This window comes from Lagenorhynchus albirostris, chromosome 4 (assembly GCF_949774975.1).
Source record: "Lagenorhynchus albirostris chromosome 4, mLagAlb1.1, whole genome shotgun sequence".
Classification (NCBI taxonomy): Eukaryota; Metazoa; Chordata; class Mammalia; order Artiodactyla; family Delphinidae; genus Lagenorhynchus; species Lagenorhynchus albirostris.
The window spans coordinates 77,484,440-77,496,674 of NC_083098.1; the positions used below are offsets into that span (position 1 = coordinate 77,484,440).

The 12,235-nt window shown below is 39.1% G+C and overlaps 1 protein-coding gene and 1 pseudogene across 7 annotated transcripts in view; both read left to right on the forward strand.

Moving 5' to 3' along the window:
- TEC (tec protein tyrosine kinase) overlaps positions 1–12,235 on the forward strand; it is a 142,146-nt gene that overhangs the window by 20,594 nt on the left and 109,317 nt on the right. The window contains exon 1 of one of the 7 annotated variants that reach the window (XM_060148221.1): positions 3,906–3,933. The exons of 5 other annotated variants lie outside the window; for them this stretch is intronic. The gene's annotated coding sequence lies outside the window, so the exon portion shown is untranslated. Of the gene's footprint in view, positions 1–3,905; positions 3,934–12,235 lie in introns of those variants that run through there. One more of the 7 variants, XM_060148225.1, reaches the window with a different exon arrangement.
- LOC132519353 (large ribosomal subunit protein uL6-like) lies at positions 794–1,425 on the forward strand (annotated as a pseudogene).

Here is a 12,235-nt window from a genome sequence, read left to right on the forward strand (position 1 = left end):
TTTTTAAGCCACTGTTACTTCAATTTGAAAGTATAATGTAAAGCAACTAGATTTAATAAATGATAATTTTAAATGTATTTTGTTTAAGTTCAAGTGTACATTTGGTGGTATTGAAGCAACTGTTTTCATCAGCCTTCCTGGGGTCTGTGCTTTGTGTGTGGTGGATGAGGATGGCGGTGTGAAGAAACGCAGTACCCTGTCTTAGAGTGCCTTTACAGCCTTGGAAGATTTTTTGTCCACTTGCTTTGAATCTGCTTTGCTATTTCACTCGTTTAAATTATTGGCGTCTACTCATCCAATTCATATTGTGAATTGAGAGCCACATCTGTCGCCACTCTGCCTTTTACAGCATTCTGATTTGGTGGAAATAATACTGAAAAGGACATCTGCTAGGGTCTTAGTAATTCTTATATATAGCAGTCTGAGGACTGTTAATTCAAAGTTAGCAGAACTATCATGAAGTCAAGAAGCAAGACGTAAATCAGATGAAGTCAGAATCTCAAAATTTAAATGTTTCTAATGTGAAGCTGTAGATCTTTCGAACTGTTGCTGTTTTTTGTTACATTAGGTCTTTCAGGAGGGTATGTCTGAAAATACTTGGCCTGTCAGAAAGGTGGTACCTATTAGCCTTCAAACATTTTTACAACAAATATATTGATTATTTTATCATTAATGTAATATTCACATTTCTGTCACATATTGGAGAGTAAGTCTTAAACTGAATTTCATTCAACTTTTGTTGAAAATGAACTTAAGATAGTGTTTAACACTCTTTGCCGCATCTACTGCGAGAATGAAGACCATTCTCAGCCATCAGACTGTTGACATTCCATGAAATGTCATTACTTTGAAGGGATGCACAGTTTGTGAAGGGCCCTAGAGGCACCCTGTGGAGGGACTTCAATCACATTAGTGTAGAACTCAGTCTCCTTGGAAAGAAAAAGAAGAGGCTCCAGGTTGACAAATGGTGGGGAAATAGAATGGAACTGGCGACTGTTCGCACGACATGTAGTCACGTACAGAACATGATCAACGGTGTTACACTGGGCTTCTGTTACTGGATGAGGTCTGTGCTTCTTCACTTCCCCATCGATGTTGTTATTCAGGAGAATGGTTCTCTTGTTGAAATCCAAAATTTTTGGGGTGAAAAATACATCTGCAGGGTTTGGATGAGGCACGGCGTTGCTTGCTCAGTATCTCAAGCCCAGAAAGATGAGTTGATTATTGAAGGAAACAACATTGAACTTGTGTCAAATTCAGCTGCTTTGATTCAGCAAGCCACAACAGTTAAAAACAAGAATATCAGAAAAATTTTGGATGGTATCTATGTTTCTGAAAAAGGAACAGTTCAGCAGGCTGATGAATAAGATCTGAGTGGTCAGGCTATAGAAACCGCAAGATGCCAAATGATTTTCGGACTCGTTTGTGATATATATATATATTTTTTTCCTGCGGTACGTGGGCCTCTCACTGCTGTGGCCCCTCCTGCCGCGGAGCACAGGCTCCAGACGCGCAGGCTCAGCGGCCATGGCTCACGGGCCCAGCTGCTCCGCGGCACGTGGGATCCTCCTGGACCGGGGCACGAACCCGCGTCCCCTGCATCGGCAGGCGGACTCCCAACCACTGCGCCACCAGGGAAGCCCCTCGTTTGTGATATTTTAAAGATGCAATAAAAGCTCTTTTGATTTGGGGGAAAAAAATAGAAGATAGTGTTTAGCAGATGTAGCCCAAGGATCATATCTATTTACCTAATTCTGTACTGTACTCTTGTTTCTTGAGTTAACAAGAAAACCTGTCTAGCTCAGCCCAGAGAGAAATGCTTTTATCAGGCTTTATTTACTAAGCTGTTATCAAGTGTTAATATAAGAAATAGCCAGGTGAGGAATGTTTTTATAATTTCTACCCAAATTTCTGTTGAAGATGTATCATGTAACATCTTTCATTGTCCTTTATGATCCTATAAACTAGTTTGTCCTTAGAATTTTTTTTTTTTTTTTTTTTTTGTCCTTAGAATTTAATGACAGGGAAAGTTTTTCTTTTGATCAACTGGTGTGTATCTTATGAAAAAAAATTACTATTCTGTGAAGCATTATGTTATCCTTTGTTCCCTGGATTTTGAGAAGCTCAAAATTTAATGCTCTGATTATCAGTGTGTAGTAGCATTGTAGCATCTGTGCGTTCAACTTAGCGGAATTAAACTCTATGAGTTAACAAAGAAAAGAGAGAAAGAAACAACATTTTTTTAAAAGCTTGGACCACTTTTTAAAAATTTAATTATTGTTTTATTTTGGAGTATAGTTGATTTACAATGTTGTGCTAGTTTCAGGTGTACAGCAGAGTGATTCAGTTATACATATATCCATTCTTTTCATATTCTTTTCCCATATAGGTTATTACAGAATATTGAGTAGAGTTCCCTGTGCTATAGGTCCTTGTTGATTATGTTTTATTTATAGTAGTGTGTATATGTTAATCCCAACCTCCTAATTTATCTACCCCCCCACCTTTCCCCTTGGTAACTATAAGTTTTGTTTTTTTTTTTGCGGTACGCGGGCCTCTCAGTGTTGTGGCCTCTCCCATTGCGGAGCACAGACTCCGGACGCGCAGGCTCGGCGGCCATGGCTCACGGGCCTAGCCGCTCCACGGCATGTAGGATCTTCCTGGACCGGGGCACGAACCCGTGTCCCCTGCATCGGCAGGGGGACTCTCATCCACTGTGCCACCAGGGAAGCCCCTGGTAACCATAAGTTTGTTTTCAAAGTCTGTGAGTCTGCTTCTGTTTCATAGATAAGTTCATTTGTGTCATATTTTAGATTCTGCATATAAGTGATACCATATGGTATTTGTCTTTCTTTTTCTGACTTACTTCACTTAGTATGATAATCTCTATGTCCATCCATGTTGCTGCAAATGGCATTATTTTTCTTTTTTTAACGGCTGAGTACTATTCCATTGTATATATTTACCACGTCTTCTGTTTTTTTAAATAAATTCATTCATTTAATTAATTTATTTATTTTTGGCTGCATTGGGTCTTTGTTGCTGCGTGCGGGCTTTCTCTAGTTGTGGCGAGCGGGGGCTACTCTTCCTTGCGGTGCGTGGTCTTCTCATTGCAGTGGCTTCCCTTGTTGCGGAGCACGGGCCCTAGGCACGTGGGCTTCAGTAGTTGTGACACACGGGCTCAGAAGTTGTGGCTCACAGGCTCTAGAGCGCAGGCTTAGTAGTTGCGGCGCACGGGCTCAGTTGCTCTGCGTCATGTGGGATCTTCCCAGACCAGGGCTCAAACCCGTGTCCCCTGCATTGGCACATGGATTCTTAATTACTGCGCCACCAGGGAAGCCCCTGTACCATATCTTCTTTATCCAGTCCTCTGTCGATGGACATTTAGGTTGCTTCTGTGTCTTGGCTATTGTAAATAGTGCTGCAGTGAGCATTGGGGTCCATGTGTCTTTTCGAATTACGATTTCTCCAGATATATGCCCAGGAGTGGAATTGCTGAATCATATGGTAGCTCTATTTTTAGAGAAACAACAATTTAAAGAGTGTCCGTGCTTCTATTTACCATTTTACTCTGGGAACATATGCCCCAGAGGGTGTGTGTGCACTGGGAGATGCAGGAACCTCCCGCTCCCTTGTCTTAGTCTGCCAAGGTTTTTCCATGAGCATCTCATAGTGCCAAGTGTGATTTTAGTGGTTAAAGATCAGTTTTTCACACAAACTGTCCCTTGAGTCCAAACCAACTATTGATACTTTATCTGATACTAAATCAAATAACCAAAAATCTGTTTTTCTCTCTGCTAGATTGTTAGATTGTTTGCAAAAAGCCCTCCATAATTCCTTTCCCCGTACGTACTCCACCTTGAAGAATCACCTCCAATTCTGAATCTGGGCTTGGCCATGTGACTTGCTTTGGCCAGTGAGATAATAACAAAGGTAAATCATTCAGAGATGTGAAATGTGTTGTGTATTGGGGCTTGGTCTCTCTTACTGCTCTTGGAACCTTGAGAACTACATGTATAAATCCAGGTTGTCCTGTTGAAGAGACCCCATGGAAGGGAAGTGAGGTGTCCTGGCTGATAGCCTGCAAGTGCTTGAAATGTGAGTGAGGCCGTCCTAGACATGCAGGCCCGAATTGCCCACCCAACAGAATCAGAAGCAATAATACATTTTTATTGTTTTTATGCTAGTAGTTATGGAGTGGGGTTTTTTGGTGATGGTCATTCTCATCAAAAGCTAACTAATATAACTTCCAGTGCTAGTGGACATTTTTGCTGATGCTATGTTGGACTTATCCAGAGATAGTATGGCCATTTCTTCTGTGGAATGTTCAAGGCTAATTTTGATTATATTCAGTTTCTGCTGTACGTGCTGATGTGAGAACCAACCTCCACATAAGCTTTGGTTCCACTCTGTTTTATTCCTTCCTTTTGGTTTCTAATTTCTCCTTTCAATTCTCATCTGTATGTTGTTTACATGTTGTGCCTGTATTTTCTCTTAAATTTCTTTTATTGAGAATAAATTCAGGTAACATAAAAACCACCATTTGAACCATTTTAAAGAGCACAATACTGTGGGTTTTAGTATCAGTATATTTACAGTGTTAGTTTACAGTATCTAATTCCAGAAGATTTATATCACTCAAAAAAGAACACTATACTCTCTCCCCTGCCCCCCCCATTCTTCCTTCATCCCATCCAAACAGTAATCTACTTTTTTTCTCTATTGATTTGCCTATTCTGGACATTTCATATAAATGGAATCAATGCAACATGTGGCCTTTTGTGCCTGGCTTCTTTTCCTTAGTATAATGTTTTCAAAGTTCAGTCATGTTGTACGATGTATCAGTACTTCATTCTTTTTTATGGTGGAATAACATTGCATTGTATGGATATATATATATAGAGAGAGAGAGAATAAATAAATAAATATCTATATACATCTATCACCATTCATCAGTGTATGAGCATTTGGATCATTTCCAGTTTTTGGCTCTTATGACTAATACCACCATGAGCATTAGTATACAAGCTTTTGTGTGAATATATGTTTTCAGTTCTCTTGGGTATATACTTAAGAGTGGAAATGCTGGGTCATAGCTTAACTCTGTGTTTAACTTTTGAGGAACTGCTGAAATATTTTTCACAGTGGCTGCACCACTTTACACTAGTAGTATTTGAGGGTTCCAGTCTTTCCATATTCTTGTCAATCCTTATTTTCCTTTTTTTTTTGATTATAGCCTAGTGTGTGTGTAGTAGGATCTCATTGTGCTTTTTTTTTTTTTTTTTCCGGTACGTGGGCCTCTCACCATTGCGGCCTCTCCCGCTGCGGAGCACAGGCTCCGGACGCACAGGCCCAGCAGCCATGGCCCACGGGCCCAGCCGCTCCGCGGCACGCGGGATCCTCCCGGACGGACCGGGGCGTGAACCTGCGCCCCCTGCATAGGCAGGCAGAATCCCAACCACTGCGCCACCAGGGAAGCCCCCTCATTGTGCTTTTGATTTATATTTTTCTAATAACTAGTGATGCTGAGCATCTTTTCATATGTTTATTAGCTTTTTGTACATCTTTGGAGAAATGTCTATTTAAGTCCATTACCTGTTAAAATTTTGTTGTTGTTCAGTTGTAAGTATTCTTTATATATTCTGGATACTAGACTCTTATTGAGTATATCATTTGCAAATATTTTCTCCCATTCTGTGCGCTGTCTTTCCACTTCCTTGGTAGTGTCCTTAGACATACAGAAGTTTTTAAGTTGAAGTCCAATTTATCTATTTTTCTTTTGTTGCTTGTGCTCTTGGTGTCATGTTTAAGAAACCATTATCTAATCTAAAATTATGAAAATTTACAGCTATGTTTCCTTCTGAGAGTTTTTTGATTGAGTTCTTACATTAAGTCTTTGATCCATTTAGAAATCATTTTTGTTTGTGATGTGAAGTAGGGGTCTAAATTCATTCATATCCAGTTGTCCCAGCACCATTTATTGAAAAGACTGCTCTTTCCTCATGGAATGGTCTTGGCATGCTCATCAAAAATCAGTTGACCATAGATATATGGGTTTCTTTCTGGACTCCCAATTCTATGTCTTTGATCTGTGTATCTATCTTTATGTAATACTACACTGTTTGGATTACTGTAATATTGTAATAAGTTTTGAAATTGGGAATGTGAGTCCTCCAACCTTTTTTTTTTTCCCCAAGGTTAACTTGGCTATTCAGCATTACTGTATGAGTTTTAGGATCAGCTTGTCCATTTGTACAAAAAAAGAAAAAAAAAAGGCAGTTGGAATTTTGATAGAGTTGCGTTGAATCTGTAGAGCCATTTGGAAAGTTTGTCATTTTAGCAATATTAGGAATTTCAATCCATGAACATGGATGACTTTCCCTTTATTTAGGTCTTCTTTAATTTCTTTCAACAACATTTTTTGGTTTTCAGTGCATAAGTCTCACACATCCTTGGTTAAATTTTGTTCATGTATTTTTTAAAAATTTATTGAAGTGTAGTTGACTTACAATGTTGTGTTAATTTCTGCTATACAGCAGAGTGATTCAGTTATATAAATATATATTCTTTTTCATATTCTTTTCCATTACGTTTTATTACAGGATATTGGATATAGTTCCCTGTGCTGTACAATAGAACTTTGTTGTTTATCCATTCTATATGTAATAGTTTGCATCTGCTAATCCCAAACTCCCAATCCATCTCCCCCACTCCCCTCCGCCTTGACAACCACAAGTCTGTTCTCTATGTCTGTGAGTCTGTTTCATAGATAAGTTCATTTGTGTCATATTTTAGATTCCACATATAAGTGATATCATATGGTATTTGTCTTTCTTTTTCTGACTTACTTCACTTACTATGATAATCTCTAGGTCCATACATGTTGCTGCAAATGGCATTATTTCATTCTTTTTCTAATGGCTGAGTACTGTTCCATTGTATATATGTACCACATCTTCTTTATCCATTCATCTGTTGATGGACATTTAGGTTGTTTCCGTGTCTTAGCTATGATAAATAGTGCTGCTGTTGTTCATGTATTTTTATTGTAAGGTGTCTCAATTTCTCACTGGATGTACACAAGGTATAAATTATAAATCAATAAAAATAAAAATTTTAATGTAGCTTGTCAGCTATCTAATGTAGCCAGACTTTTACTATAGAAGTCTGGGAGTACTAGATTTCTAGTCTCAAAGGTATTATTATTGTTGTTGTTGTTATATCGGTTACATTCTCTTTGCTTTTATTTATTTATTTATAAAGTGGTACTTGCTATAGGACTATTGCACATTTTAATTCTTAGTGATTAATAGTAACACTACAAAAAATAAGTTAAAATGATAACACTAGGAGGAAACACTTACATGGCTCTTAAGTGCCAAGTACTCTTCTGAGTGCTTTATGTGTACGAACTCATTTAATGAAATGAAATACTGAGTGGGGGGTGCAGTTTTTTTTTTTTTAAATAAATTTATTTACTTATTTTTGGCTGTGTTGGGTCTTTGTTGCTGTGTGTGGGCTTTCTCTAGTTGCAGCCAGCAGGGGCTACTCTTCATGGCGGTGTGCGGGCTTCTCATTGCGGTGGCTTCTCTTGTTGCGGAGCATGGGCTCTAGGCGCACAGGCTCAGTAGTTGTGACTCGCAGGCTCTAGAGCGCAGGCTCAGTAGTTGTGGTGCACGGGCTTAGTTGCTCTGCAGCATGTGGGATCTTCCCGGGCCAGGGCTCGAACCCATATCCGCTGTGTTGGCAGGCGGATTCTTCTCAACTGCTGCACCTCCAGGGAAGCCCGGGGGTGCAGTTTTAAAAGTTAAAGGACTGTGTGATTGTGTGTTTGTGTGTGTGAAACCTTACCTTCTGAATGACATTGAGAAAAAAAGCAACCCATAATTTTAGCCTTGAGTTCTTAAAAAATTGCTATGGTGAGTTGTTAGTTTTTAAAAATTAAGATGCTGATAACAGTATTAATGAACAAAGAGAGAGAGGTAATATTTGTCAACTCAGCTTTTTTGGACTCTGATACTTATATTATCAGTAGAGAGGTTTGGACCTAGTGATTTCTAATTATTGGAGTGCCCAGCTCTCATTTTCTGTAATCAAATAACCTGAATATGAATAACCTGGGTACACCCCTGTCCTCTGTGTGGCATTTGAGAAGGATGTTTCAGGGGAGGGCTCTTTAAGGCATTAGAGAGAAAGCCCACTGGAGTGTAAGCTCCAAAAAGGCAGGGCCTGTGTTTTCCTTTGCACTGTTGTATCTCTGTCACAGCGCTTGATATACAGTAGATTTTAAACAACCTTATTTGGTTGAAAAATGAATGAACAAACAAACACAAGGCTGGAAAGGAATCATTTTGGATTTTGATTTCTTTTTGATAGTGGAAATAGCATTCTCTCCTTTGAGAGTATGTGTGCATATTTGGATGGGAATGGGGGAGAGGAAGGATTACTGAAATAGAATATATTTAAATGAATAGAAGCTGTTTTTACTGTTTGTTTTTCTTCAAACTCACCTTGCATTTCATGAGGCTGAGCCTTTGCTCCACTATCTTCCTTGGGTGACAACTAACTCAGCCTTTACCCAGCTCAGACATCATCTTCTCTGATTATCTTTCCACCTCCTACCTCTGGGCAGAGCCGAAGCTTGTATCCATCTGTGGTGTAGCACTTATCATGTGGTTAATGACATCATTAGCTTCTGTCATATATGTCCTTTCTCCTAGGCTGTGGACACCTTACTGGATGTGCCTTATGCTTTATTTTGTGTCCCAGAACCTGATAACATATCTGGCACTTAGCAGATGCTCAGTTAACAGTTGTTGAATGTGTAGATGTGTATCAGTTCAGAACAAAGGTATGGCAAAACCAACTGACTGTGCTTTCCTGTTTGCTGTTTTTAAGAAACTTTACATGCATTTTTCTGATTTACACCTCATGATACTCCTTTAAGGTTGGTATCATTATCCTCATTTTATAGGTAAGGAAATAGTCTCAGAGGAGTTAAGTAACTTGCATGAAGTTATACAGCTAGTAAATGGCAGAGCTAAGATTTAGAGCCAGGTCAGTCAGACTCAAAAGTTCAGGTTCCTGTAGGCAAAACATTCTCTGACATAAATCGTAGAAATGTTTTCTTAGGTTGTTCTCCCAAGGCAATAGAAATAAAAGCAAAAATAAACAAATGAGACCTTATCAAACTTATAAGCTTTTGCACAGCAAAAGAAACTGTAAACAAAATGAAAAGACAACCTATGGACTGGGAGAAAATATTTAGAAACAATGTGACCAACAAGGGTTTAATTTCCAAAATATACAAACAGCTTATACAATTCAGTAACAAAAACCAAACAACCCAATCAAAAAATGGGCAGAAGACCTAGACATTTCTCCAGAGAAGACATTCAGATGGCCCATAGGCACATGAAAAGATGCTCAATATCACTAATTATCAGGGAAATGCAGATCAAAACTACAATGAGATATTACCTCACACTGTTCATAATGGCCATCATTAAAAAGTCCACAAACAATAAGTGCTGGAGAGGGTGTGGAGAAAAGGGAACCCTCCTACACTGTTGGTGGGAATGTAAATTGGTGAAGCCACTATGGAAAACGGCATGGAGGTTTCTTGAAAAACTAAAAAGAGAGTTACCATATGATGCAGCAATCCCACTCCTGGGCATGTATCTGGAGAACACCGTAATTCGAAAAGATACATGCACCCCAATGTTCATAGCAGCATTATTCACAATAGCCAAGACATGGAAGCAACCTAAATGTCCATTGACAGATGAATGGATAAAGAAGATGTGGTACATATATACAATGGAATATTACTCAGCTATAAAAAAGAATGAAATAATGTCATTTGAAGCAACATGATGGACCTAGAGATTATCATACTAAGTGAAATAAATCAGACAAAGACAAATATCATATGATATGACTTATATGTGGAATCTAAAATATCATACACGTGATCTTATTTATAAAACAAAAAGAGACTCACAGACATAGAAGACAAGCTTATGGTTACCAAAGGGGAAAGGGGGTGGGGGAGGGATAAATTAGGAGTTTGGGATTAGCAGATACAAACTACTATGTATACAATAGATAAGCAACAAGATCCTACTGTATAGGACAGGGAACTATATTCAATATCTTGTAATAACCTATAATGGAAAAGAATCTGTATATGTATAACTGAATCACTTTCTTCCACACATGAAACTAACACAACATTGTAAATCAACTATACTTCAATTAAAAAAAAAAAGTTCAGGTTCCTTCTACTAAATCGTGCTGCTTAGCCAGAAGTTCTAACGTAAGCAGTTGGTGAAATAAGGTAACGGAGGGTGACATAGGGAAAGGAATCTTTAGTATAATGTTTAAAGAACCATTGTTTATGTCATTTGCAGCTCTGTCAGGGAACGTATTAAAATTTTGAGAGTTAACATGTCAAAGGTATAGGCCTGCCTTCTAGATGGTTGAATTTTCTGTGTTTAATACCGTAGTAGTATAGGGAACAGGTGGGTTTCTAAAATGTTGAGCTACATAGAATTTTAGGGCTAAAGACTAGGTTAGAGCTCATCAGCTTCAGTGCATTAATCTTAGAGATGAAATCATAGGGTCTCAGAGTTTGTGAGTTTTGCTTTCCGTTGCATTGTCAGCTAAGGGCAGAGAAGGTTCTTCTATACCCTGAGGCTCACTTTTACATATTAGCAAGAGATTCGGAATAGTGGCGGACAAAGACCTGTCACATTGAAGAGATAGCACAGGAGAGCTTGGAGGAAACACCGTCAGTTCTCAACATCAGAGATGTGTGGGTCGCTGGGTTGAGTAACCTCTGAGCTGCCAGCCCCGTCAGAAAAAACAACCTCGTGCATAGGGCAGAATTAATCCGCAGGAACATTTCAGAGGAGAAAAAGATCCTGTTAGTTTTTTGTTGATTTATGGTTCAAAGACAAAGACCATGCTGATTTGAAATGCAGACGGATGTACTTTTGAAAAAGATTTTTCCTGCAAGTCTGTCCAGTGACAATAAGAGAAACTAAATATGGTGAGAGGGCTGAAGTAGATGCTTCCGTTACCTTTGAGGTTTGGTTTCTGAAGTAAATACCATTGAGGCTTAAATAAAGGGAAATCATTAAGCCATCTAATACTTACTGCATACATATTGCGTTTCAGGCAGTGTACCAGTTGCTAGATCATGCCAAATATTATACTTTCTTTTGCTTGGTTTGTGTTAAGACAGAGTATTCAGAGGGGGAAAAATACTTGGAAATATGCTTTTGAGAAATTGCTGTGGAACAGAATGGATATTTATATGTCTGTATAACATGTATACACACACATAGATAATTAACTAATTTATTCTGTGTGGCTATCTAAATATCAGTATTCTTATTTACGTAAAGTTGATTTTTTACAATTTCACACAGCACTGGAAAAAATTGGACATCTATTTTATAGAATATAATTTTTCAAATGGAATTTTCAGACACACTGAAATATGCAATCATCTGTTGGCAAAACATGATATTAAGATTTAATGCTTGGGGGACTTCTCTGGTGGCACAGTGGTTAAGAATCTGCCTGCCAATGCAGGGGACATGGGTTCGAGCCCTGGTCCGGGAAGATCCCACGTGCCGCGGGGCAACTAAGCCCGTGCGCAGCAACTACTGAGCCTGCGCTTTAGAGCCCGCGAGCCACAACTATTGAGTCCGCGTGCCAAAACTACTGAAGCCCGCGCACCTAGAGCCTGTGCTCTGCAACAAGATAAGCCACTGCAATGAGAAGCCTGCGCACCGCAGCGAAGAGTAGCCCCCACTCTCTGCGACTAGAGAAAGCCCGTGCATAGCAACAAAGACCCAACGCAGCCAAAAATGAATAAATAAATGAATAAATTTAAAAAAAGAGTTTATGCTTGGATATCATCCCCAAAGGAGAACTGTCTAGAGTCAAAATCTTTGCATGGTTGGGGGATGCTTATGTGTGGGAAACATTTGTTTTGGAGAAGGTAGTTGAAAGTAATAGGATGATGGTGAAATGAAAGTTCACTACCAAACTTAAGGTAGATAGCTAGTGGGAAGCAGCCGCATAGCACAGGGATATCAGCTTGGTGCTTTGTGACCGCCTGGAGGGGTGGGATAGGGAGGGTGGGAGGGAGGAAGATGCAAGAGGGAAGAGATATGGGAACATATGTATACGTATAACTGATTCACTTTGTTATAAAGCAGAA